At 42.6% G+C, this 26,502-nt stretch overlaps 2 long non-coding RNA genes across 2 annotated transcripts; both read right to left on the bottom strand.

Moving 5' to 3' along the window:
* Positions 1 to 263: 263 nt before the first annotated feature.
* LOC134445402 (uncharacterized) lies at positions 264 to 2,819 on the bottom strand. The gene is made up of 4 exons (XR_010034243.1): positions 2,632 to 2,819; positions 2,397 to 2,498; positions 1,473 to 1,545; positions 264 to 1,073 (listed from the first exon to the last, which is right to left on the bottom strand). It is a non-coding gene; the product is annotated as an uncharacterized LOC134445402 (long non-coding RNA).
* Positions 2,820 to 3,819: 1,000 nt separating this feature from the next.
* LOC134445401 (uncharacterized) lies at positions 3,820 to 6,106 on the bottom strand. The gene is made up of 3 exons (XR_010034242.1): positions 5,774 to 6,106; positions 4,036 to 4,138; positions 3,820 to 3,907 (listed from the first exon to the last, which is right to left on the bottom strand). It is a non-coding gene; the product is annotated as an uncharacterized LOC134445401 (long non-coding RNA).
* Positions 6,107 to 26,502: the final 20,396 nt, after the last annotated feature.

The following is a 26,502-nucleotide window of genomic DNA, read 5'->3' as shown; positions in this document are numbered from 1 at the left end:
CAATAGATTAGTTATGTTTAACCAATCTTTATAAGTCAAAAATGTACCAATCCCCCAATGGTTGTTTTGACCAATTTGTTCGATTAATATGTGTCCGACACAGATATTGGTTAAAATTTTAACCGATTTGCTTGGTTAGATGGACACTGCAATTACTTCACTCCAAATTAACAGTTTCAAAGCTATATCAATCATAACCAATAACCAAGATTTGAGTTTGTTTTCACAAAGTTTATTAACAATTTAATTTTAAAAGGCTTTAAAGCACTGATCTGAAAGGATGGGGATACAGTAACTAAAAATCTGCTTACAGCAATCTGTTCCTTCCCAACACTGATGATGTGAACACAACAAAAACACAGGCTGGTATTAAGGGACATTTTAAAAAAAGAAAAATCAAAAGCAGAGGTAACATTTTATGCTTGGTGAGCCGTTTTCAACGAAAATTCAAATTACAAATGCATGCATATCCTGTGACTATTACTTACTTACAAAACATTAAGGTTGTGCTTGACAACCGGAGAAAACCTCAGAGTCAACATGATCTTACTTTAAGTTATATTCAAAGAACAGTACATTTTTGCAAAACAAGGAGGCAAGTGTCACTTAGAATGGCATGCAATGCTGTTTCTCCAGTACCAGGTAAATTACCTGAATTTGCATAGGATGTAGTCTGCATGTCAGTGGAATCAGAAGTAATTAAAATACACATGGTATGCTGTGGAGTGGTGGTGTCTGCGTAGATGTTTAAAAAAAATGTCCAGTGACTAAAGAGCAACTTGAAGTGAGAAATGTTCCAGTACCTTGGCCCACTTGTTGGTTGAGATGGTTATATCGTACACATATTCAAAAGAGGAAAAAACAGAGTTAAACTGTGGTGGATATGCCAAGTTACACACCCAGTAGAGCATGAAAAGCTTGTCACTGCGCAAGTCAGGCAATCAGCAACAGGAATGGTTACGTTGTCATCAATGGCAGTGATGACACTGCCGTGTCAAACCCTCGCCTCCTAGTAGTGGGGTCCTTGAAACCTTCTCAGTGTCAGTGCCGAGGGATGCAAAGTTGGTTCCAGTCTGAAAGAATTTTTAAGATTTGAGAGAGAGAGAGAAAGAGAGAGAGAGAGATACATCAATGGTGCTTAGCGCCATAATGCACGCCACACCATCTGAAACATGTTGTAATAGTCATTGAAAGGTTAATTGCCAGTACTACTCTACTATGACATAACATAGGGCCTTTAGTAATGCACTGCGACTCAGTAATTGCCATTCTGGTAACCACAAAATTTATAACGCCCTGTTTTAACAGGTTATATAGAAAGCTTTACTCTACTGAGTGAACGGTATAAATCATGCAGTATCAGAAGAGGAAGCTTAATTAACACCAAGTATAGCCAAAATCAACAATGCACACAACTATATTGTGACTTGATCTTTCTAAATAAAGGTTAAAAAAATATCTGGCAGACGTACCAAACTTGGCATCTCCAGAAAGCGTGGAAATTTCTCACAGATGTCACGCATGGAGGGGGAGTCCTCAGCGATCCTGAAAAATACAACAAATTGAGAAAATGTAACCCAAATACTCCAATCAAGGAAACGGTGGGCTCAGTGTCATAGGCCTACAGCAGAAGACACCAAGGGTGCGTTTGTAAAATGCCGCTCTGAGCACACAACAATTGGTAATGTCATGTATGAGCAGTGGTGGACAAAGTAAAAGTAAAAGTTTTTTTTATTTAAAAAAACAGTTTCTTCCCAACACAGGTAACTTATCTGAGTAAAAAGAAGACCAATGTACTTGTCTTACGATGAGCTGATTCTGCACAGGTTGGATTGAGTTTGTGGTGGGTTCTTGTTAGGTTTTTATTGTTTTTCAGTAATAACACAGTCTATCTCAATAGGTAGGTATACTGGAGCAAACGGTGTAACAGCTATGTAATATCATGTGCTACTGTTGTAATTACACCACAAAAGTACTTTTACTTTGTCCACCACTGTGTACGAGTGTGTTATTCAGACTATTAGATAGTAGACATTTGAAACACACATTTGGTGCAGATTTATTAAAATTTGCTTACCGGTACATTTAGAAACTGTTTTTTTCCAGTATTTTTAGACATGGTGCTACAAAGGGGATCAATGTACTGCCATCCTTAACCCCTTAGTGCAGCATTATGGCTCTATGTAATGTCATAGCAATGTTGTTATGATGTATTTAAGCATTTTCAGCAAGTGAATAGGGTCGCTGGCGACCCCATCTGCAGTAAGAGGCTACCTATCCTCTCAAAATAACACACAAGATGAACAGGATGCATCTCTGATTAACAGTGTGTGGTTCAAACTGTTAAGACATTTGAAACACACATACATGTGGTACATTTGTGAATGGTTGCTAACCTTTAGAAATTCTGTCAATGTTCAGAAGCATTTGCAGACATGGTCCAGGGGGCTCAAGTACGACCAGAGAGCAACCATCCAGCAATAAGGATATCTTCTCAGCTGCACACAACATTAACACACAACACTAATTTGCATCTCATATTGACAGCATGAAATACATAGCATGTTTAGCACTTTGACTTTTATAAAATACATGGATTGGTTTTGTGTGAGTTCATGAACTTAAACTCACCTCTTGCAACAGTGTTTATTTTCTCTGAGGTACACCACACCAGAGGAATCACTCTGTGTAATCAGCCAGCTTCCATGTAGGATCCTTCAGTAATATTCTCAGTCATCTACAAAGCATGACAGCACAAAACATGAACATGATTATGCATTTAGAGCAGGGATGTCAAACTCAAATTGACTGAGGGCCAAAATCAAAATCTGGAACGAAGTCGCGGGCCGAACTCAACAATTATTTCTACAAATGGACTAAAATTGTGCATGCATGCACTTCATACTCGTAGTTAAATTGCGCATACAGTCTTTCCCATCATATTTGTTAGTTAAAATGTATCTGCACATCCTGTGACACATCAAATTCAATGTTCAAGTTATGTTACGCTATACATTAATGGTGTATGTGGGCCAACTGTAATACACATTTGAAATGATCTCGCGGGCCAAATAAAATGGTTCCGCGGGCCCCCCGGGCCTGAGTTTGACATCCCTGGCCTAGAGTATGAAACATCTAAAAGATGCATGTCTGTATACATGTAAAATGTTTTTTTTTGTTTTTGTTTTATATCATTGATAATTTTCCCAGACGGATTGACAACAGATGGCTCAAAGAATTCAGTGTGCTAAACTGGAGGACAAAAAGAGCAGATTATCTATCTTTCTGGATATTTTACTCATCACTTGAAATTAAATCTAAATCTAATCTAAGATGTCACGCATAGAGGAGGAGTCCTCAACGATCCTGGAAAATACAACAAATTGAGAAAATGTAACCCAAATACTCCAATCAATGAAACGGTGGGCTCAGTGTCATTGGCCTAACAGCAGAAGGCACTAAGGGTGCGTTTGTAAACTGCCGCTCCGAGCACATAACATATTGGTCATGTCATGTATGAGTGTGTTATTCAGACTGTTAGATAGTAGACATTTGAAACACACATTTGGTGCAGATTTATAAAAAAAATGCTTACATTTACAAACTGATTTTTCTCAGCATTTTTAGACATGGTGCTACAAAGGGGATCAATGTACTGTAACCAGGCAGCTGCCATTGTTCCTTAACTATCCTCTCAAAATAACACACGACATGAACAGGACGCATCTCTGATTAACAGTGTGTGCTTCAAACTGTTAAGACATTTGAAACACACATACATGTGGTGTGAATTTGTGAATGGTTGCTAACCTTTAGAAAGTCAATGTTCAGAAGCATTTGCAGACATGGTCCACTACGACCAGAGAGCTACCATCCAGCAATAAGGATATCTTGGCCATCTTCTCAGCTGCAATAATAACACACAACATTAGTATGCATCTCATATTGACAGCATGAAATACAGAGCATGTTAGAACTTTGACTTTTTAAAAATACATGGATAGGTTTTGTGTGACTTTATAAACTTAAACTCACCTCTTGCAACAGTGTTTATTTCTCTGAGGTACACCACACCAGAGGAATCACTCTGTGTAATCAGCCAGCTTCCATGTAGGATCCTTCAGCAATATTCTGTCATCTGCAAAGCAAGACAGCACAAAACATGAACATGATTATGTATCAATATGCCTAATTATTACACTAAAATTAAGTTTGAAAAATGATAACACCACCATGACACAATAGGCTGAATAGGCATACAATATGAAACATCTATAAGATACATTTCTTAAATTGTTTTCATTGATCATTTTCCCACACGGATTGACACCAGATGGCTCAAATAATTCAGTGTGCTAAGATAGAGGGCAAAAAGAACAGATTATATATCTTTCTGGATATTTTACTCATCACTTGAAATGAAATCTGATGCATAGCCCACTTGTTAAGACCTCTAAATCACTAGGCCTACTAGTAGATCCAAAAAGGATGGGCAAAGAATATTTATTGCAGTAACCATACAAAGTAAGCATCTTTGATCAAGCCAAAAATTAAGCACCCTACACATCTGGGTGTTTCTGGGCTCATTATTTCAGGAGAAATCTGTCAAATAGGGATAGGGAATGCCTATTTATTGAAAAGAACACGATCTGATGGCTAACAGTGGTTTCTCCCTGAACAGAGAGAACAGCCTGCACAGAGTTGGCAGTAACAGAATGGGACAAAACGGCACACTGTGTGCACAATAACAAGTTCAGAATCAGTTTACTTACTCACTTCCTTTACACAACGAACAGGGAAAGGCATATGTGTTAAAACATACTTCAGAGCAAGTGTATAGTCAAAATGAGTTCGTTTCTAACAATAAAAATCAGGCATAAGTTGTGGCTACTTCAAGCTTCTGAGTCAGCTAAAAGATAAGCTGATGTTGCTAACGAACTTCTAGCTAGCTCTTCTCTCTGGTATTTGTGTTTTACTTTGGCTCAAGTACATTAACTGGATATCTTCAGAGCATAATTATACTCAAAGGGAGTTCGTTTCTAACAAAAAAAAGACTTTAGCTAGCTAATGTTGCTAGCGGACAAGAGATTCATTATTCAGTTTTGCTAGCTCTAATGTTGCTAGCGGACATTTAGCTAGCTCTTAACTTTGGCGCCAACAGGCTTACAACACTAACTTGGCATGTTGTAACTTCAGAACAAAATTATATTCAAAATGTGTTCGTTTCTAACAAGAACCCAATATTCAGTTATGAATACATCGGGCTATTTCAAACATCCCTCAACAAAGTCAACATGATTTAACCGTTAGACTATAGCTAATTGTTGCTAGCGAACCACCTCACCATGCAGCGCTAGCTCTTTCAGGTGAAGAGGCCGGCGCAGACAATCTCTGGCCGGCGGGGAAGCACTCCATTCGGCCCTCCTCCAGAAACCACTGATAGCTATGTTGCTAGCGGACATTTAGCTAGGTCTTGACTCTGACATGGGTGTTTTGGCACCACTGGACAAGTTTTATAGCTCTTTCGGAGCAAATCTATATTGTAAATTTCGAGGAGTTTGTTTCTAACAAAACACAAACTTTCCAACAAAGTTGTGAAAACAACCGAGGGCTAAGTTAGCATAGTTATAATAGTGGCCTGTTAGCGGAGGTATGGTCTGAAGACAAATTCATTGCAAATTACCATCCTGAACAAGAAACTGTTTCGTTATTCACTGTATATTTGGCATTGTCTTGAAATTATTAACGAAACATTGAAAATAAACGAACTTACCTCACAAAGTGTTTGAATTTCACCAATATCTCAAACGGCTTTCCTGCAGCACCAAGATGGCGGCTTTGTCAGAAAATTGAGAAGCAGAGTTACGTACTTGACGTTGAGCGTCAGACCTGCGTCAGTTACCAATCTCTTAGTAAACATTTGCTTAACCAATGATATTAGTCATTTTTCAACCAATGTGTTATTAAAGTTAACCAATATCTTTGTTAAATCAACCAATTTGTTCTTAACCAATGATATTAGTTGTTAGATAACCAATTTGTTTGTTTAATAGTTACCAATGTCACAGTTAATTTGACCAATATTGCCTCAACCAACGAGATTAGTCATTTTTTTAACCAATCTCTTTTAAGGGTGTGTCTGCAGTGAGCTGGTGAGGAGCCAGGAGTTGTGTAGAGCAGTGTTCGGTAGGGAACAGAGCTGGACTGGACTGCTGATCTGGCATACAGGGTATTTTCCTGGTGGGCCATCAGTTCCCATCTTTAGATGCGTCCTAGCAGGGTTGCTGACAGCTTTCACTGGGCCCAGGACAAAGTGATCTGAAAGGGCCCCCTGCCAAATGTATACAATGTAATGGGGACACAATTCTAGGCCCCCTCTCTCGCGGGGCTTGGGACACCATACCCCTTTGCCCCCCTCTGTCGGCGGGCCTGCGTAGCATCTCTATAAGAGGGTATGTCCGTCCGTCTGTCGGTCCGCCTGAAATGCATACCTAAAATTGTTATTCCCTCCTGTGTCCACAAGGCGAGTGCATAGACGGACGCATCTTTGTCCACCTGTCGGACTTGTTTAAGGGCCTGGCCCACATTTCAGAGGGGGCTCCCCATTGGTCCATCTTCCATATATAGACAGTGGACAGAGTCAAGCAGGATATGCAAGTAGAGCATACAGAGTCAAGCAGGATATACAAGTACAGGATTAGTGTTGGGAGTAACATAGGTGTTTTACAAAAGTAATGAACCAATTACGGTAATACATTACTTTTTGCTCTAACGAATTAATGTAAGACATTACATGGCATAAATCTCTAATATTTACTTAGTTACAATGCTGAGTTTCTTAAGTTACAAGACAGTAACATGTAATCAGTAATGTATTACAGTTTTTGAGTAACTTGCCCAACACTGTAGTGTACAAGATATGCAAACGGCTCCCAGATGCCTGGGAGATTTTTTGGTCCCCATCTCTCCCTGGCAGTGAAGGGTAGAGTAGAGTAGAGGATGGGGTGGGGTGGGGATGGGGATGGGATGGGTTGCAGGGGGGTGGGAGAAGGGAATGCCCCCGCTGCTTGAATTAGCATATGTGAATGACGACGTAGCAGTGTTCCAGCGCCGCGCGCAGCGAGGAGGCACATCTGAGGGAGGCGGCTTTTTGAACAAGCTGAGCCCTCATGCCGCGCTGCGCCTCTCTTTTCCTCCAGCAAGCACCGTGCCACCACCACCACCATCGCTCAAACCACCACCACACAGCCATGACGCCAACTCCAGGAAAAACAAGAGGAGATAAGGTGGGGAGAGAGAGAGAGAGAGAGAGAGAGAGAGAGAGAGAGAGAGAGAGAGAGAGAGAGAGAGAGAGAGAGAGAGAGAGAGAGAGAGAGAGAGAACAGAGCACAAGATCAGAAAATAATGCTAATAATTTTCACCAAAGACAAGTTAAGAAAAGAGAAAGAGACAACAGAAGGAAATGGAGTATAACAGAGAGCCAACTCACATTTATATTTAAAAGCCCTTTAAATCAAAACAACAATAGCTGACCAAAGCGCTGGACCAGCAGCGTAATACAAAATAGAAAGGACAGCAGAAAGTCGGTCGGACAATAAACACAGTGAAATCAATCCAATCAGGACGTGCTGTGTTGAAAACAAAGGTGTAAAAAAATGGGTTATTAGGTGAAAGCCAAGAAAGGAGGTCCAGAGTTTTAGAATATTCACTGAAAAGCAGTTCTACTTTTAGCCTAGAGTGGGCTGGCCAAATGACCTAAGGCCCCATTCAGAATCTTGTGTGAACTTGTATAGGGGTAGCTGTGATCTAATGGTAAGGAAGGTGGTCAGAGGGTTAAAGGGTTAAAGGTTGGAATCCCACCCTTACCAATCCCTACACCTGCCCATCCATGGCACCTAACCCCCCCACACTGCTCCAGGGACTGTAATCAATAACTGTTCTATAAAAGCATCTGCTAACTTTAATGTAATAGCCTATAATGTTAACTTGATCATGTGTGAGGAGGACCTGACATGCAAGAAGGTGTCGGAACATGACAAGATTTAAAAATAAATTAAAGATCTTTTAAGGTTTAGATAATAGGCAAGGAGGCGGTCAGGGCTGACGCTAGGCACAGACAGACAAGGAGAGGGGGTTAGATCATTCAGTGGCATGTGGCATGTGCCAGTGACATGCGGAAGTGTCGCAGTCCATTGACTTCATATTAATCACAGACCTATACTAATTATTATTAATACATGTAATCATATTAATTGATAATAAGTATTATTTTTAATTATTTATGTATTCTAGATTTGTAATTGCAACAGTTAACGGGCATGTCAAGCGCTGTCACGGTTGACATGTCACGGTTGGTTACTATGGTTACAGTGGCCACTACGATGTCAAACTGTGCCTAACCCTAAACTTTTCCTAAACCTAACCTGTCAGTGAAAAAATGTGTGTAAACCAACCGAACTGAGCCTAAACCAAAACTCATTCCTAAACCTAACCTGTCAGTGGAAAATGTGTTTAATAATAGCATGCCGATGCCACTTCCGCATGTCGATGTCAAACTGTGCCTAAACCAAAACTCATTCCTAAACCTAACCTGTCAGTGAAAAATGTGTGTACACCAAGCTATAAACATGCCGAACTGTGCCTAAACCAAAACCTATTCCTAAACCTAACCTGTCAGTGGAAAAATGTGTTTTATAATAGCATGCCAATGATACCACTTCCGCATGTCACTGGCACATGCCACATGCCACTAAAGGATCTAACTCATACTGCAGACAAGAAGGTCAAGTACTGTAGGTCAGGCAGCGCCCTAAAGTCCCACAGAATTATAACATTTAACATTAACATAAAACATTTAACTTTACATTGTCAATGATAATTGACTATTTATGTCAATACTAGGCCAGCTGTGCTCGATTTCTAAATTTCACTCTGCCAATGTCTAAATGCGCAAAAAGGGAATGGGGTACTAGCCTAGGGCACCAAATTGACTAGAACCGGCCCTGAAGGCTGCTAGAGTTGCAAGGACAAGTAGGCCTATGATGCCTCTCACTTCTGATGCTTTGGGTTGAGAACAGCCGGATGCAGCATTCTTTATGAACTAGCCGAGGATGGGATAAGGAGGAACAGCTAATGTCCACGTACACAGCATGGCCATAGTCCAGTGGAGGAACAGCTAATGTCCATATACACAGCATGGCCATAGTCCAGTGGAGGAGCAGCTAATGTCCATATACACAGCATGGCCATAGTCCAGTGGAGGAGCAGCTAATGTCCACGTGCACAGCATTGCCATAGTCCAGTGGAGGAACAGCTAATGTCCATATACACAGCATGGCCATAGTCCAGTGGAGGAGCAGCTAATGTCCACGTGCACAGCATTGCCATAGTCCAGTGGTTCCCAAACTGGGGGTCGGGACCCCTAGGGGCTCGCAAAGGTAATGCAGAGGGGTCGCAGAGACAGGTAACTTAACAAAATAAACAGGAAATCCACAGGTTAACAGCTAAGACATTTACATAAATTGGTTAGTAATCTGTGAATTAAAATGTACTTAAAAAATATTTTTGGGGGTTTTTCAACTTTATTTAGGCATGACAGTGCAGCGTGGGACAGGAAATGAGTGGGAGCGAGAGACAGGGGTGTATTGAGAAATTACCCGATTTCGGGAATCGAACCCGGGTTGCCCATGTAGCAGTCCAGTGCCCAGCCGACTAAGCCACGACTGGGCCAAAAATATTTCTTTAGCAAGAACACAAAATGGCGTTTGGAATATGGGGGGCTGGGGGGTCCTGAAAATAGTTTTTGGTCCAAAAGGGGTTGCAGTAGAATTTTTTTGGGAAACACTGCCATAGTCTATTGGCAATGTGAAATGAACGCTCTGTAAGAGCTTTGGTTAACATCGATAAACTGACTGTAATCTATTCTTGGTCCTGTAGAACTGTGTCAGTACTGCCTTGATCAATGAGGTCCATAGATTAGATAGATTATACTTGATCATCATGCCAGCATGAAAATTGCCTTTGGTCTCACAGAGTAAAAAACAGGATATGAACACAGATAGACACAAATAGACAATCCAGTCCATCAATAACATATACACATACAGTACATAACTTATATTATAGCACTCAGTAGAAAGTCATCACAACTTGTATTCCAGCTGTCATTTCGGCCATTATCCAGACATTGTTTGATTGATGAGTGATGATATTTAAATTAGAAATTCCAACATCTGAAAGGTGTTGGAAAAGATTACATTATTATTAGATATTGTGGGGCATTTTGGAGTGTGCTCTCTTCCATTTCACAGGTTTTGTAGTACATTTGGGTGCCATTTCTGTAAATGGACATGTGAGGAATAGAAGCCTTAAAGTATAGCCTCCAGGAACAGAGTGGGGAGTAGAGAGAGAATTCAACAACTTAGAGAAACTGCAACTAAAAGTTCATTCACATTCACAGATCCCGAGCCTCAAAGGTAGTCACAGCGTGGCTGCGAATCACTCCACAGCTTCAAAGCCAAGGAGCCATGCTGAGAGAGAGAGAGAGAGAGAGAGAGAGAGAGAGAGAGAGAGAGAGAGAGAGAGAGAGAGTTCTAAAGATCCATATTTGAAGGTCTAAAGTCTTTGCACACAAAGGAGTAGATGCAAGATCATTTTGAAAGAAGTTTTGGGGTCACTGACTCCCACCAACAACGAAATGCGATATGAGATGATCCTGGCTTGCAGGATCTCTGTGTGAGCTACATAAAATGCATAATTATCCCAATCACACCCTTTTTTCTAATAAAATGCAAACACTTGGGTGTTTCGTCGTCAGATGTTTGTCATGTCTAAGAGGCACTTACTGTGAAAGAACAATTTTGGGTGTAAATTAACTCTACAATAATTTAACAAGGCATGGAAAAATGGCCACTATACAGTTGGCTTCTGTTCCCTTCAGTTTGTGCCAGCATTATTAGTCTGTCGTGCGTCGAATCAAATTGCGACGTTGCTCTTGCTTCCAACACACATCGTGCTCAAACAGTGACGTCAAACAGACTGATTTGCGTCCATAGCTTTGCTAAACCACAAATGCTTGTCCCCACATTTTTCGAAAGTCATAACAATTAGTCATACAGTAGATGAACCGGCAAAACAGAGGATATGTTTATGATGTGGTGATGAGCTCTTCTGGTGAATGAGAGCATGCTTATGGTCCTGTGTCACCAATAGGGGTGTAAATAATAATCGAAATGTATCGATGCATCAATGTATCGGCCGGCGATTTAATCGAATCGCATCGTATCGTGGGGCATTCTTAAGTATCGAAAATAATCGAATCGCTGGCCCCTGTCCAATGCCCTAGCTCCATAACATAATAGAAGTGGAAAAGTAATTGGAAAAAATCGAATCGTATCGTATCATGGGGAATTCTTAAGTATCGAAAATAATCGAATCCCTGCTTTAAGAAATTGATACCGTATCGTATCGTCATGGAGGCTGTGATTTGCACCCCTAGTCACCAAGCTGTTCTTAGGCATTAACACTGAGCATCACCCATGGCACACCCAATCCCTTTGCTTTAAAACATAAAAATACTTTTTACTGAAGCATAAACAGGAAAGCCACTGTCAACCTGAAGTAGGTGGTAAATCTAAAGTCTATTGAGTTTAAAGTATTGTCTAAGTCTTCTATTTAAACGTTGTCTTTTTTTTAAATCAGTACCCCTCCCTCTCTTTTTCTTCTCTCCTCTCTCACCATCTTTCCTTACTCTCCTTACTCCTCTCCCCCTCTTTTAGGTTAGCCTTGAAGTTGGTTTCTCGTCAGTCAGTCACAAAGCGGGGGCTTTCTATTGACTGGATCCAGGGAGAGAGAGAGAGAGTATTGACGGCTCCATAATTTGGGAAAGGGAACAGCGCCGGGCCAACCAAAACCCCCTGCTGGGCCCAGCATGGCGGCACAGGCAGCGGGGAGGGAGGCCCCGAGTTTTTTATTAGCCTGGGAGAAACGGATCCCGCTGTTCTTCTGCACTGCTGCTGCTCCCGCACTCCCAACCACCCTCCCACCTCACTGAACCTCATCCTCATCCACTCATCTATGTCACACAGAAAAGGACAAAGAGAGAGAGAGAGGGGTGGGGGGAGAAAACAATTCTCTCTGGTACCTCTTTCTCTATTCAGTTTTTCTTATATTTCTAAATACTGAAATGTACAACTAGCAAAAGGTTGAATCTCAATTTAAAAAGTACCATCTATAAAACATGAAGAGCTAAAAGGAAATCAAGATTCAAGATTTCTTTTATCACATCTCATCGTAGGTTTGAAGCTTATAATATATCATACATTCTTGTGTTTTGTCTCCTCAAAAGATACATGAAAGTGTGTGGGTGTGTGTGTGAGAGAGTGTGTGTTTGTGTGTGTGTGTGTGTGAGAGAGAGAGAGAGAGTGTGTGAAAAACAGAGGGGGGAGGGGGATCATGTGTACCCTGAATGTTATCCACATCATCCCCACACTGTTATGTAGACAGGAGCATATAGCTCGTTCAAAAAGTCGAGAATCCCAAGAAAGCCGACCTAAAACCTTGGGAAACTGGGCGTGAACATTTGGTGACGCAATGTCAGATCGATAATTATCGAGGTTGATCTCAGGCGGAAGTATACAACAACGAGTTCCCGAGCTTGTGTTTTGTGTGACGACACACGCATCATCAACATGGCGCCCATGCATGCAACTGACATGTAAACAGTATCATAAACGCTAAAATATCGTCTTGTAATCACTATCAACAACACCAGTTAATGTCATTCAATTGCAGATGCACATATGACAGCAATGCTGGTCTCTGACTGTTTAATTTAGCTTACTTCAGCTAAAATGATATGTCGTGGGTGTGGAGGCTCAAGTGGAGGTGAAAAAAAGAAAAGAGAACCAAAACAAAACACGCATGATTCACGATTTTTCCGGGATCAGTGGCATTCATGCGCCAAAGTCCAGAACTCGGTTGTCACATGAGCAGTGTCGTCAGCTGTCTCGAGAGGTCCCGAGATCGCGAAGGCACCATAACTACCCTACCTGTATACCAAACATCTTCTAGTAGAGTAAGATACCCCAAAGCCCGCCTACCCAATTCACAGGAGTGTGCTGAAGTGTGGTCTCTAAAGGGAGCGATGTCCCCTCTCTGTGGCGTTTGGTGATGGCTGTGAACTACTAGCGGTAGATGTACAAGGGAACTCAACCTCAAGTCTCCAAAGGTCTCTTAAAGGAGCGTTCACCTGATGTCACATGGATCCCGGAACAGTATAGGATTTATGTATTCTAGAACATGTTTGACTATACCACACCCGTGATGAAGTGCTGCAACTGCAAAAGTTCGGCCACCAGGTTACCAGTCAATTGATTGAAGGTTAAGAAGTTGAAATCATTTGGGCAGTTACAAATCCCCTTGTAGTAAGTGTTACTCTACTTATGCTTTGAGCCCATTTTGGTGATGGCAATTTGAACAGGTCATTTTCAGTTGACATCAAATCCCCATTTAAGTACGTGATGCCAAGCTCATGATTAATCAGTTGTGGACTGCTTAGCACAGCAACTTGCTAGTTTGGAAACCATTTACACCCCTCTCTAGTACCCTGTCTGGAATGGGTAGGGTGACCAGACGTCCCGGTTTAACCGGGACAGTCCCGGTTTGGAGTTGTGTGTCCCAGGTCCCGAGCAAACTCTGTCGGGATACAAATATGTCCCGGTTTTGGCCACCCGCTACATTGTGCTACATGTCTATCAGGGTAAATATATGGAAAAGATTACATGTTTACCTGCCACAATTGATGGCAGCCATCGCTTATAGAAAGTCTGAAGGAGTCAGGTGCAATGTGTCATTTCTCCCCGTAAAATTGATTAGAATGCAGGAAATTGCATCTAAAAACGTAAAATTAATTTCAAGCCCTGTAATTATTTTTTGACTCCCCATGAACCGGGAAGTAGAGGGCGTGACTTAGGTGCCCCATAAGGAAAGCTGGTACCCCCCAGAGGACTAGAGACCATTAATCTCAAAGTTGCTTCGATTAAGAGATGACCATTGACTTGTCGTCAAGGCAGTTGAAACCGATCAAGAGTTTAAGCTCTTCATACTGTATGTAGATTTTTGGCAGTCCTTAACTGAGTCAGATGAGGTTTAAGGACATAGACCATTAAGTGAAGTAAAATCATGCCATGTTACAGAAATTTGCCAAAGCAAAGCTAGTGAGACTTATCTGCAAAACAACAAGATTTACCCATTGAAACCAAGTCAACTAAATATCCAATACATGTGAACATGGACAAAAATTACAGTGTGTACTGTTTTTTTTTTTAAATTTATTGAGAAGTCATTTCGCACACCTGGAAATAGAGAAATGACAAATCGTTAATAATCATCACAACCTTAGAATGCCAACCAAAACTAGGACAAAGATTTCAAAGATTTTCTTTTTACCTGTATTCCCCACAGCCAGAGGGCCCACATACAGGGCGGAAACTGTCGGAGGGTGACTCATCAAAAACCATACCCACCCCAGTCATCCTGTGATGCCCGGAAAAATGTCTGTCCCCTGGCCATGGCCCTTCGGACGAATGCCCCCCTGGCTCTGCTGGCGGACGGGGCTCTGATGGCGGACGGGTCCTTGTTGAGATCGGCTGTCAGACTTGCTGGAAGATGGTGAATGGAGCGCCATTCCAGGATAACTGTGACCCCAGTGCCCTCGTGATCCCTGCGATGGAGTATTTAAAGGAGTGTTGGAACCCAGGCGAGTATATGATGGCTGTCGTTTTAACCCATACTGAGACTTTGAGCCACCAGTGTATTGGGGTGCCAAGCCAGTGATATAGCTGGACCAAGATGGCTGATAGTTGCCCTGTGCTATTCTGGATGTCTGTGGTTTTGGAAAGTAGAAGCTGGACCACACAGCAGCTTAGTTTTCAAGACTTTATTTTGTGCACACACCCGACCAATGTTTCAGTGTTGCTACACCTTCTTCAGAGTCAAATGATAGCGAGAGAGAGACACACATTTCAAGACTTGACATCCACTTGGTTTGGCTAAATTGGTATCATCTCATTGCAGGTAATTGACCCCACCCCCCAACACCAGGACAAGATTGCAGACAATTAGACAGAGAGGCTTCGTAGAAAGGCATTTTGGATTCATACTCTAAATTCAGTGGAGCCTCAGGGCATAAATGAGGAACACAATATGTCTTGCTCTCTGTAACAAATTGTTCCAGCATCGCGGCTGTGGTCTTGTAATAATTGTAGCTGTGGTTTTATTGACAATGTTCTTTGTGTATTGTTTTTTTTTCACTTTTTTATTTTGTTTTGGGAAGTTGGCAAGCTGTCTAATTGTCTACAATCTTGTCCTGGTGTTGGGGGGGTGGGGTCAATTACCTGCAATGAGATCAGACCAATTTAGCCAAACCAAGTAGGATCACCTGTGAATGTCAAGTCTTGAAATGTGTGTCTCTCTCTTGCTATCATTTGACTCTGAAGAAGGTGTAGCAACACAGAAACGTTGGTCGCGTGTGTGCACAAAATAAAGTCTTGAAAACTAAGCTGCAGTGTGCTCCAGCTTCTCCTTTCCAGTGATGTCTGTCCCACTGTGATGCACCTGCAAGCAGGGTTGCCAGATGAGGCTGATGATTTCCAGCCCAAAAAATGCTCAAAACCAGCCTAGAAGCTCAAAATCCCTCCCAATTCTATTGATTTCTATGGCTAAAATTGGGCGAGTTTTTCTGCTAAATGCCATTTTTACCCGCACACGACCATCCTAAGCAGCCCAATTGGGCGGGAAACAGCCCAATCTGGCAACACTGCCTGCAAGCTGAGGGAGGGATGATGCATAGAGTCCCAAATAACTGGGTGTGGCCTGTGGAACTTGAGCATTGCAGTGCATTATGGGGATTGTTGTCACAAATCCACAAGCACTAAAAAGTCATTTTCTGCCTTTTCTTGGCCAAGAAGGCACCAAATTAGAAATTTATGTTACTATTCTACTATATTATATGACCCACTTTCAGTAACGTCTCCACCGGTGGAATGCCCCTTTAAGTGTTCCCATCAGTCTTGTGTTACAGTGTTATATTGACTTACTATACAGACTTCTTGATTTGATTTGGGTGACCCATCAGTAACATATAAAGCCATGCATTGTTTTCTCTCTCCCAGACCACACAAAAGTCTTGCATGGACAAAGGAGTCTGAGATCAGAAGGAGGTATATGTGGGCGTGTATGAAAGAGAGGGTGCGTGTATTTGTCTGTGTGTGACCATGTTGAGCCTTTTTGTATGTCTTTGTGTTACCCTTTGAAAGAATCCACTATGTAACGCAGAAACATCTAGTTGACACATACGCTATAGAGTGCAGAGAATATACAGTGTACACATGTATAGGCTAGTACACACTGCGGAGAAGAACTTCAATTTGCTTCATTATTCACAAACAAATTCAGCTTAGGCATTTCCCTTGGCATATGATGTGAATGACGTCAATGATGTCCAAGAATGATGTGAAGACTACACTTGTTTTTTTTTTTTTTTCAAATGACACAAAGGTTTTCCACGATAGTCTGCGTGTGCCTGTGATGCTACAGGTACACTGAAATACTGAAATTGAGTGGCAGCGTGAAGCGAAGACTTCCTGCTCTGGAAAATTGGTATCACAAAGGAGAAAAAACAATATACATGCATCATCATAAGGATGTAACGCCGCATTATGTAATAACGGTGCAATATGTAATAATGTAACAAATTATTACATAATGTGGTGACAATCGCCGCATTGTGTAATAATTTACGCATTTCGTAATACATTTCTTGAACGCATTTCGTAATAACTTTTTTCTCATCTTGTAATAAATTATTACAAAATGCGAAATTTATTACGGAATGCGGCCGCAACTTTTTTTTTTTGATGGAAATGTAATAAGATGGTGCATTATGTAATAATCTATATGGATATGTTTTTTCTGCACTTGGATTCAGTAGGCGCAGCACACACACATAGTCTCAGTGACATGGTATAGTCACTGCCCTCTCTCTCTCTCATTCTTCTCAGTTCTCAAACTGCTCGAGAATCGCGAATGATGCGGTTAAAACCGTCAAGAAATAATTTCACAACTTGTTGCGTGCAACGAGTCCAACGAATGTCTCGCACTTTCTGCTACATTACACCAATTTACAGCGACATTAAATAGGCCAGGTCTAAACACTTCACGAGGTGGTGAAAACTAAATTAAATATCTTGGATAGCCTATATAGACCTAGGCCTAACTAGATTTGTTGCAATACAGATTCATTTTCTAGAGCCAGAAGTGTTCCGCTGGACTGACGAAACCGAACACGATCAAGTTTGCAACTTCTTTCCCTCGTGCGCTGTCCGTCAGCACCACCTGTCATTAGACGTCCGATTAGCTTTCATTACGTGCTGAGGGAAAAACTCTCGCCATTAGGCCTATGTGCTGTTGCACTGTTGTGAGGGATATCACCAAATAATTTAGATAAAAGCCAGAACATTATTTTGGCAATGAAAGGCACACAGCTCAAGCAGTCTTCAGTCTGTTCATTTAAGTTTTTGGGTGCTCTTGGATATCGGGGATCAGTTCATGTAGAGAGAAGAGTTCATCCAGGCACTCCAAAATAAGGTGCCCAAACGATAAGTTACATTAAAAAGCCTTTAATGGGACTGGGCTGGGGTTACATTAAAAAGCCGACATGTTTCGACCTCACCAGGTCTTCATCATTGAAAAGAAAGGCCTCCCTTAAATAGTGACATCACCACATGTGACCCATTACGCACTACACACATTTGCGCACACCATAGAAAACAAAGATTAAAAATAGCCTGGGGTAATAAGTGATGCCACAGAAAAAATGATTTTACAAAAAACAAGTAAAATCAATATCCTCATTTAGACCAGGATGGCGCATGGCATCCAGTTGGTGTATCCAAAAAGTCTGCCTCTGATTAGGCCTAAGTCTTTTTAGCCTGTCCCCACCCCTCGGAAGAGGTTTGATATGCTTGACGCCCTGTATGCGCAGTAGAGAATCATTTTTACCATGGTATTCATATGTTTCGCCATGGGATAGTCAAAATTGCCCACTCTGATACCATATTTATGTTCTGCTAGCCTATCTCGCATGCGCCTTTTTGTGCGCCCGATATAAAAGAACCCTTCAGCGCAAGGATAAGTTAGGCGGTATATGACAAATGTAGAATTGCAATTAATGAAATCTCTCTGTCCATATTCATTCGTGGTTTTAGTATCCACAAAAGATTTGGCTTGTGTAACATTTGGACAGTGGGGGCAGTTCATACATCTATGAACTGTCGTAACAAAAAAAGGACGGGACTGCTGCTGGCGATGATGTTTGTTTTTGGTCATTAACGTGTTGCGTTGTAGGGAGCGCGCTTCACTGTATGCGTTTTGGATGGCTTCCTTGGAATATTCATTAACTAATATTCACTTTCTGGATTTGACGATATATAAAGACGCGGAGGGACAGCTGCACACCACCTTATTCAGAAAGGCGACCTCTCGGAACACCATTCTGAGAGCGGATTCATTCCATCCCCCGCATCTCATTAGAAATATTCCACACAGCCAATTCCAGAGATTAGGCGTATCTGTGATTTCGAAAATGATTTTCACGAGCAGGCCGAGCTGATGGAGAAAAGATTCAGTGATAGAGCCTATCACCCTGAAGCCATCCAAAACGCATACAGTGAAGCGCGCTCCCTTCAACGCAACACGTTATTGACCAAAAAGAAACATCATCGCCACCAGCAGTCCCGTCCTTTTTTTGTTACGACATAGGGCCTATAGTACACAAGCGACGCGGATCAGGCAAATTATTAAGAACAATTGGTCCATTATTGAAAGTGATGCGCAACTACGTGAGGTGTTCCCAGAACCACCCATGGTGTTGTAGCAGAGTGGATATTATTATTGTTTACGGTAAACCCAAAGCACGACTACGCCACTACGGAGGGTCAGCCGTAGAGAGAGATAAGACCCTTTAGTAAACCATTAAATAAGGACACACAAGTTCGCACATTGCATATCAGACAAAGACGTGAGTCTCATACATAGAATTTATTTTCTGTACAAATATGTATAAATGCATGGTCAAAACAGTCTCTCAAACTCAGACCTGACAATCTGGTACAGTTCCTCGTTCTCCATACACCTGCAGTGTATATGCAGTCACAGTCTCAGGACAAAACAAAGAAAGAAAATAATAAAACAAACCATGCAAGGCCATACACTGCAAACAACGGGTTACACACAAATGGTCAATAGGAGATGGACCGTATTGAAAACACTTCACTCACTTGAGCAAAAGAAAAGCCAGGCATGCATATTGAAGTTAATGTACATACGAAGAGCGAAGCATGCAGTATAAAGCGTGTGCTTAATGCACACACATACAACACAGTTAAGCAAAAAAATAAAACGGGTTTAGTCCTGCAACGTGCACAATACTGATTGGCTTGATTGGAGGGGTGCGGGGAAAGTAGACCCAACGTCAAGTCACTCCATTGACCCCATGCAGTAACAAGCGCAACTCCCGACACTCGTGCGCATCAGACTTGATTGACAGGTCTAGACGCGAAGACAAAAACAGCAGCCTGTAGAACGTGGCGCATGACTAGCCCAGCAGTCACACCACCGAGAAAGGGCCACTTTACGCAGTCAGTCCGCCGTGGTTTCCGAAGCCACCCACTCACACTCGTCGGACGACCGTCCACTGGTAGCACTCACCCCGATCAACACAGACATCCACACGCAGCTAGCCAACTCGTAGGCCTACCCTGCGCCACAGCACATCCAGGCACACCGGAAGGATTGGGGAAACGCGTAATCTACCCATGCCCGACCATTTATTACAGAGTAAAAGTACGCTCCACCAATCGGAGATGAAACCAGGAAATTGGGGGAACAGTTCCACCTGTTACATTCTACCCCAAGGTTTTTGGGTCGTCGCCCCGACGACCAACTCAATCTTCCAATCAACGGGACTCAGGGTTTCACACACACGCGCGCGCACACACACACGCACCCTCTCCCCCCCACACACAAACACGCGCGCGCACACGCAACTACAAAGCACCGAGCAGATGCATCAAGACCAGCGCACAGACGCACACGCACACGCACACACAGTGCAAAATGATGCTGGACGGCATCAAATTAGACTGGATGGGCGCATCCCTCCCAGCCTTGCAGCGAGGGGAAGACGGCCTAGTGCCGCTAGTTTGGGCGCCCAGAGAGGGTTGTGTCCGGGTGGTAACCCGCTGGCCGTCACAATCTCTGGCGAAATGGCCAGGTTGTAGACACCGCCAGCACACATCTCTGCGCCTTGGTAGAGGCCCCTGCAGCGCGTCAATACCCTGCGATAGTTGATTAAGCTGCACCTGCTGCTGTCGCACCATATCCAACAACACTGCCACTTCAGGTTCTTGATCCATCTTCGATTAAAAGTAAATTGAAACAAACAAAAAAACAAAACCAGGGTTGTCGTCAGGCTGCTGTTTTTGTCTACAATGTATTCACAATAAAGTAGCCTAAACACAAATCACAACACATGGGTACAGAAAACAAACAATACGGGGTGAAACAGGCTCACGTCTCTATCCTTAATGAATGATACCTGCCGAATACGTCAATTGTAGCAGAGTGGATATGATTATTATTTACGGTAAACCCAAAGCACGACTACGCCACTACGGAGGGTCAGCCGTAGAGAGAGATAAGACCCTTTAGTAAACCATTAAATAAGGACACACAAGTTCGCACATTGCATATCAGACAAAGACGTGAGTCTCATACATAGAATTTATTTTCTGTACAAATATGTATAAATGCATGGTCAAAACAGTCTCTCAAACTCAGACCTGACAATCTGGTACAGTTCCTCGTTCTCCATACACCTGCAGTGTTTATGCAGTCACAGTCTCAGGACAAAACAAAGAAAGAAAATAATAAAACAAACCATGCAAGGCCATACACTGCAAACAACGGGTTACACACAAATGGTCAATAGGAGATGGACCGTATTGAAACACTTCATACACTTGAGCAAAAGAAAAGCCAGGCATGCATATTGAAGTTAATGTACATACGAAGAGCGAAGCATGCAGTATAAAGCGTGTGCTTAATGCACACACATAAAACACAGTTAAGCAAAAATAAAACGGTTTTAGTCCTGCAACGTGCACAATACTGATTGGCTTGATTGGAGGGGTGCGGGGAAAGTAGACCCAACGTCAAGTCACTCCATTGACCCCATGCAGTAACAAGCACAACTCCCGACACTCGTGCGCATCAGACTTGATTGACAGGTCTAGACGCAAAGACAAAAACAGCAGCCTGTAGAACGTGGCGCATGACTAGCCCAGCAGTCACACCACCGAGAAAGGGCCACTTTACGCAGTCAGTCCGCCGTGGTTTCCGAAGCCACCCACTCACACTCGTCGGACGACCGTCCACTGGTAGCACTCAACCCGATCAACACAGACATCCACACGCAGCTAGCCAACTCGTAGGCCTACCCTGCGCCACAGCACATCCAGGCACACCGGAAGGATTGGGGAAACGCGTAATCTACCCATGCCCGACCATTTATTACAGAGTAAAAGTACGCTCCACCAATCGGAGATAAAACCAGGAAATTGGGGGAACAGTTCCACCTGTTACAGTGTCTTTAAAGAGTGCACCCAGCCTAGGAGATAAATTAATGCGCTCTCACCTACAGGTGAAAAAGAGAGAAACCTGGCTGCGTAAACCCATTGGCACCTATAGATGTATGAACTGCCCTAACTGCCCAAATGTTACACAAGCCAAATCTTTTGTGGATACTAAAACCACGAGAGAATACGGACAGAGAGGTTTCATTAATTGCAATTCTACATTTGTCATATACCGCCTAACTTGTCCTTGCGCTGAAGGGTTCTTTTATATCGGACGCACAAAAAGGCGCATGCGAGATAGGCTAGCAGAACATAAATACCCGTATGCTATCAGAGTGGGCAATTTTGACTATCCCATGGCGAAACATTTCAATGAATATACCATGGTAAAAATGATTCTCTGCTGCGCATACAGGGCGTCGAGCATATCAAACCTCTTCCGAGGGGTGGGGACAGGCTAAAAAGACTTAATCAGAGGCAGACTTTTTGGATACACCAACTGGATGCCATGCGCTATCCTGGTCTAAATGAGGATATTGATTTTACTTGTTTTTTGTGATGCTTATTTGTACTTCTGGTCATTTTTTTCTGTGGCATCACTTATTACCCCAGGCTATTTTTTAATCTTTGTTTTCTCTGGTGTGCGCAAATGTGTTTAGTGCGTAATGGGTCACATGTGGTGATGTCACTATTTAAGGGAGGCCTTTCTTTTCAATGATGAAGACCTGGTGAGGTCGAAACATGTCGGCTTTTTAATGTAACCCCAGCCCAGTACCATTAAAGGCTTTTTAATGTAACTTCCCGTTTGGACACCATATTTTGGAGTGCCTGGATGAACTCTTCTCTCTACATGAACTGATCCCCGATATCCAAGAGCACCCAAAAACTTAAATGAACAGACTGAACAGATTGCCAAAATAATGTTTTGACTTTTATCTAAATTATTTGGTGATATCCCTCACAACAGTGCAACAGCACATGGGCCTAATGGCGAGAGTTTTTCCCTCAGCACGTAATGAAAGCTAATCGGACGTCTGATGACAGGTGGTGCTGACGGACAGCGCATGAGGGAAAGAAGTTGCAAACTTGATCGTGTTCGGTTTCGTCAGTCCAACGGAACACTTCTGGCTATAGAAAATGAATCTGTATTGTAACAAATCTAGTTAGGCCTAGGTCTATATAGGCTATCCAAGATATTTAATTTAGACAGAATCCTTTCAAGCCGTGCAGCATCAACGTGGTCATATAGCCTACTGTCTGCACTTATTCCGTTGCCTGCCTCATAGCAGAGAAGGAATGGCTTGCTGTTGTTGAGGATTTGTAACGTGGATTATCGAAACTGAAGACTTGATTTCTTTTATTGATACCTTTTTGTTTGGTATAATTACGGACAATGCAAATAACTGATTTTTGTGACGTTCGGACATTTTTGGAAGGAATATAATCGAATTAGTCCCGCCACTTGGGTTATTGTTTTTCGCGTGCATGTTGAATTTGATTGCAGCCTAATAGGCCTACTGAACAGTGGACTGAAATTGAAAATAGGACAAAGAGTGGCATTTTTCTCGGGTGCTATGACTTCTTGCTTTGCAAGAAGACAGTCTCCTCACTCCACGGGCAAAAAGCACCATGGTCAGACCCTGGCGCGCATGTAGGCAGACATGAAAGACTCACTACTCCACGGGCAAATATCGGGAAAAATTAAGCACCAACAGCATGGACAGCTCCCCACGAGTCACTTATAATGGTTGGTCTTTTCCTGGGATTTGATTCATGTTGTTTGGGGGAAAATATTAAAATAGCCTTTGTAATGTTAAGAATATTTCCTAAGAGCCAAGATTGGGCTTAAGATCAATATGGGCCAGGTTTGTCTCCGTGCGTACACACACACACACACACACACACACACACACACACACACACACACACACACACACACACACACACACACACTCTCTCTCTCTCTCTCTCTCTCTCTCTCTCTCTCTCTCTCTCTCTCTCTCTCTCTCTCTCTCTCTCTCTCTGTCTCTCTCTCTCTCTCTCTCTCGCCACAGACCTACGCAAGTGCAAGACAAGTTTTCACCTCCTCGTGAAGTGTTTAGACCTGGCCTATTTAATGTCGCTGTAAATTGGTGTAATGTAGCAGAAAGTGCGAGACATTCGTTGGACTCGTTGTACGCAACAAGTTGTGAAATTATTTCTTAACGGTTTTAACCGCATCATTCGCGACTCTCGAGCAGTTTGAGAACTGAGAAGAATGAGAGAGAGAGAGGGCAGTGACTATACCATGTCACTGAGACTATGTATGTGTGCTGCGCCTACTGAATCCAAGTGCAGAAAAAACATATCCATATAGATTATTACATAATGCACCATGTTATTACATTTCCATCAAAAAAAAAAGTTGCGGCCGCATTCCGTAATAAATTTCGCATTTTGTAATAATTTATTACAAGATGAGAAAAAAGTTATTACGAAATGCGTTCAAGAAATGTATTACGAAATGCGTAAATTATTACACAATGCGGCGATTGTCACCACATTATGTAATAATTTGTTACATTATTACATATTGCACCGTTATTACATAATGCGGCGTTACATAAGAAGTTGTTTGATTGGTTGTTGGACACATTAGGCATGTTCGGGACCAACTTTTGTCCATTGATGACTGCGGAGTATGTCAGCAAGAAATGGCATGGGTGGTGGTACTAACATATGTTGTAACTTTTTATGAACCCACATTGCTAATTAAGATTATTAGCTGGGCCAATAAAATAGTCCATAACCCAATTTAATTAATAAGACTTAATCTGGGCTATATTGCCAGTTGCAGAAGGATAACAATCTGCTGCTATCTGACTCGTGTATGTTTACCATTTACCAATTAATACTTAAGTACTTATATTATTGTTATCACTATTACATACTTAGTTATTATTTAGTTAATTGGCCTCAATCAGCCATAAGCATACATTACCCATCTTTGTGCAGGAGAACAGTGAAGAAACCAGATGCCAGGAAATCACAGGAGAAGACGAATGCCATTGCCATCAAGATAGTTACATTTATTGATACATTGCAAGTGAGAAGAGCAATTCAGTTAACCCTTAGAATACCATAATGTAGCATAGTGCCTTTAGCATCAGGGCTTTAGCGCCCATCCGCCAAGCGCTTCCCCAGTCGTCCCCAGCTCTTCTCTCGAGCTGCATCTGAGAACAGTATTTAAACCCCACAAGTGTATTACATCATGTATCAAACATGGTCAAAGCATCAGTGCAGCAAGAATATACCAGAATACATCAGTCAAATAAGGAAATGGTCACTCCAGAGTGTTACCTTCCCTGTGGCCAGTGGGCCTGAGCTACTCGGCCAGTGGGTGAGTGATAACCGACACCCTGGCTAATTTTACGACAGGGAGCTGTTAGGGAGCTAGGCCCCAGCGTTCTATTGCTGACAGAGAAGCACATTTGAGAGCAAAACATCTCTAAAATGAAGATATTCTACATGTGAAGATATTATGTTAATTTCCAATAAATAATTGTAAATATTAATGAAGAAATGTTGTCTCAAAACTTCGACACATAGCACATGAATGTCGACCACAAATTTGAGACGATGAGCTTGCACAAGTTTGATCTACTAACAGGCCACGTGTGAGGTATGGGGGACAGGTGGGGAGGAGGAGCTGAATTGGGGAGCAGTGCAAACCTGTATAGGGGTGTGAGACAAGGCGCCTATACACACGTGAGTGAGTTGTTGGCTAACCAGTGGCGCCGGACCTCGGGGGCGGTATGTAGACCCTTGCAGACGAGCATCAACAGGGATAAGCAACTGCAGAAGTTGCAAGGTCCGACTGCAGGATTCGCTTTCATCACGCGATAGTTTAGCACCATGTGACCTCGTCGGCGCAACATGTTAAGTTGGATAGGAAATCGAATCATTATGCAGCATGTCTGGCCAGAATGCATTGCTGTCTACATGCGCATGAAGTTGTTGCAGTATCTCGAATAAGGCTAGTGAGCTCACACCAGTTTGAGCTATGTAGCACATCACGTGTGAGGCGTGGGGGGACAGGTGGGGAGGAGAGGTTGAAGTGGGGTGCATTGCAAACTTTTTAGGGGTGTGGGACAACACGTCTACACAGACATCAGTGAACTTTTGGCCAACCAGTTCAAGGATGCTTCACCGCTGAGGCGGTATGCCGACAAGCATCAACAGCCCGTTGACAACGGGGATAAGCAGCTCTAAGTGTTGCACTGTCCGTATGCAATCACTTTGATACAGCGAGAGTTTGAAACCATGTCACATGTCACGTCTTCGTCACAGCAGGACTGAATTTGGTCAAATGGGCCTACTTGGAAGCCACCATCAGGCTATATCATTACAGCAAGGCAGGTGGTGGTATTACAGCAATGATGCCAAATCTGGCTCATCATAGCAATAACCCATGTCCGTTATACATACAGTACACCTTTAGGAGACCAGCAGAGGTCGAGAATGAATGAAGCTCCCTTAGCGCAGTAGATGGCGGTAGCGCACATCTTATGGAAGCCGCTGCCACAGAAAAAGAAGGAGAGGATCCCGTCTCGTTAGTAGACTGGACTTGAGCACACTCCTTTGCATTGGTGACGCTTGTTTTGATTTATCTTGGTCTACCATTTTGACAATCATAGTGGAGTTATGGGTAAAGGGTTAGGGCGTCAGACTTGTAGTCCAAAGGTTGCCGGTTCGATTCCCGAGCTGTCAGGTTGGTGGGGGGAGTAATTAACCAGTGCTCTCCCCCGTCCTCCTCCATGACTGAGGT

Source organism: Engraulis encrasicolus, chromosome 3, assembly GCF_034702125.1.
Source record: "Engraulis encrasicolus isolate BLACKSEA-1 chromosome 3, IST_EnEncr_1.0, whole genome shotgun sequence".
In the NCBI taxonomy this organism is placed as follows: Eukaryota; Metazoa; Chordata; class Actinopteri; order Clupeiformes; family Engraulidae; genus Engraulis; species Engraulis encrasicolus.
Note: the sequence above shows the minus strand (reverse complement) of the source record. Positions and strands in the feature narration are given on the sequence as shown.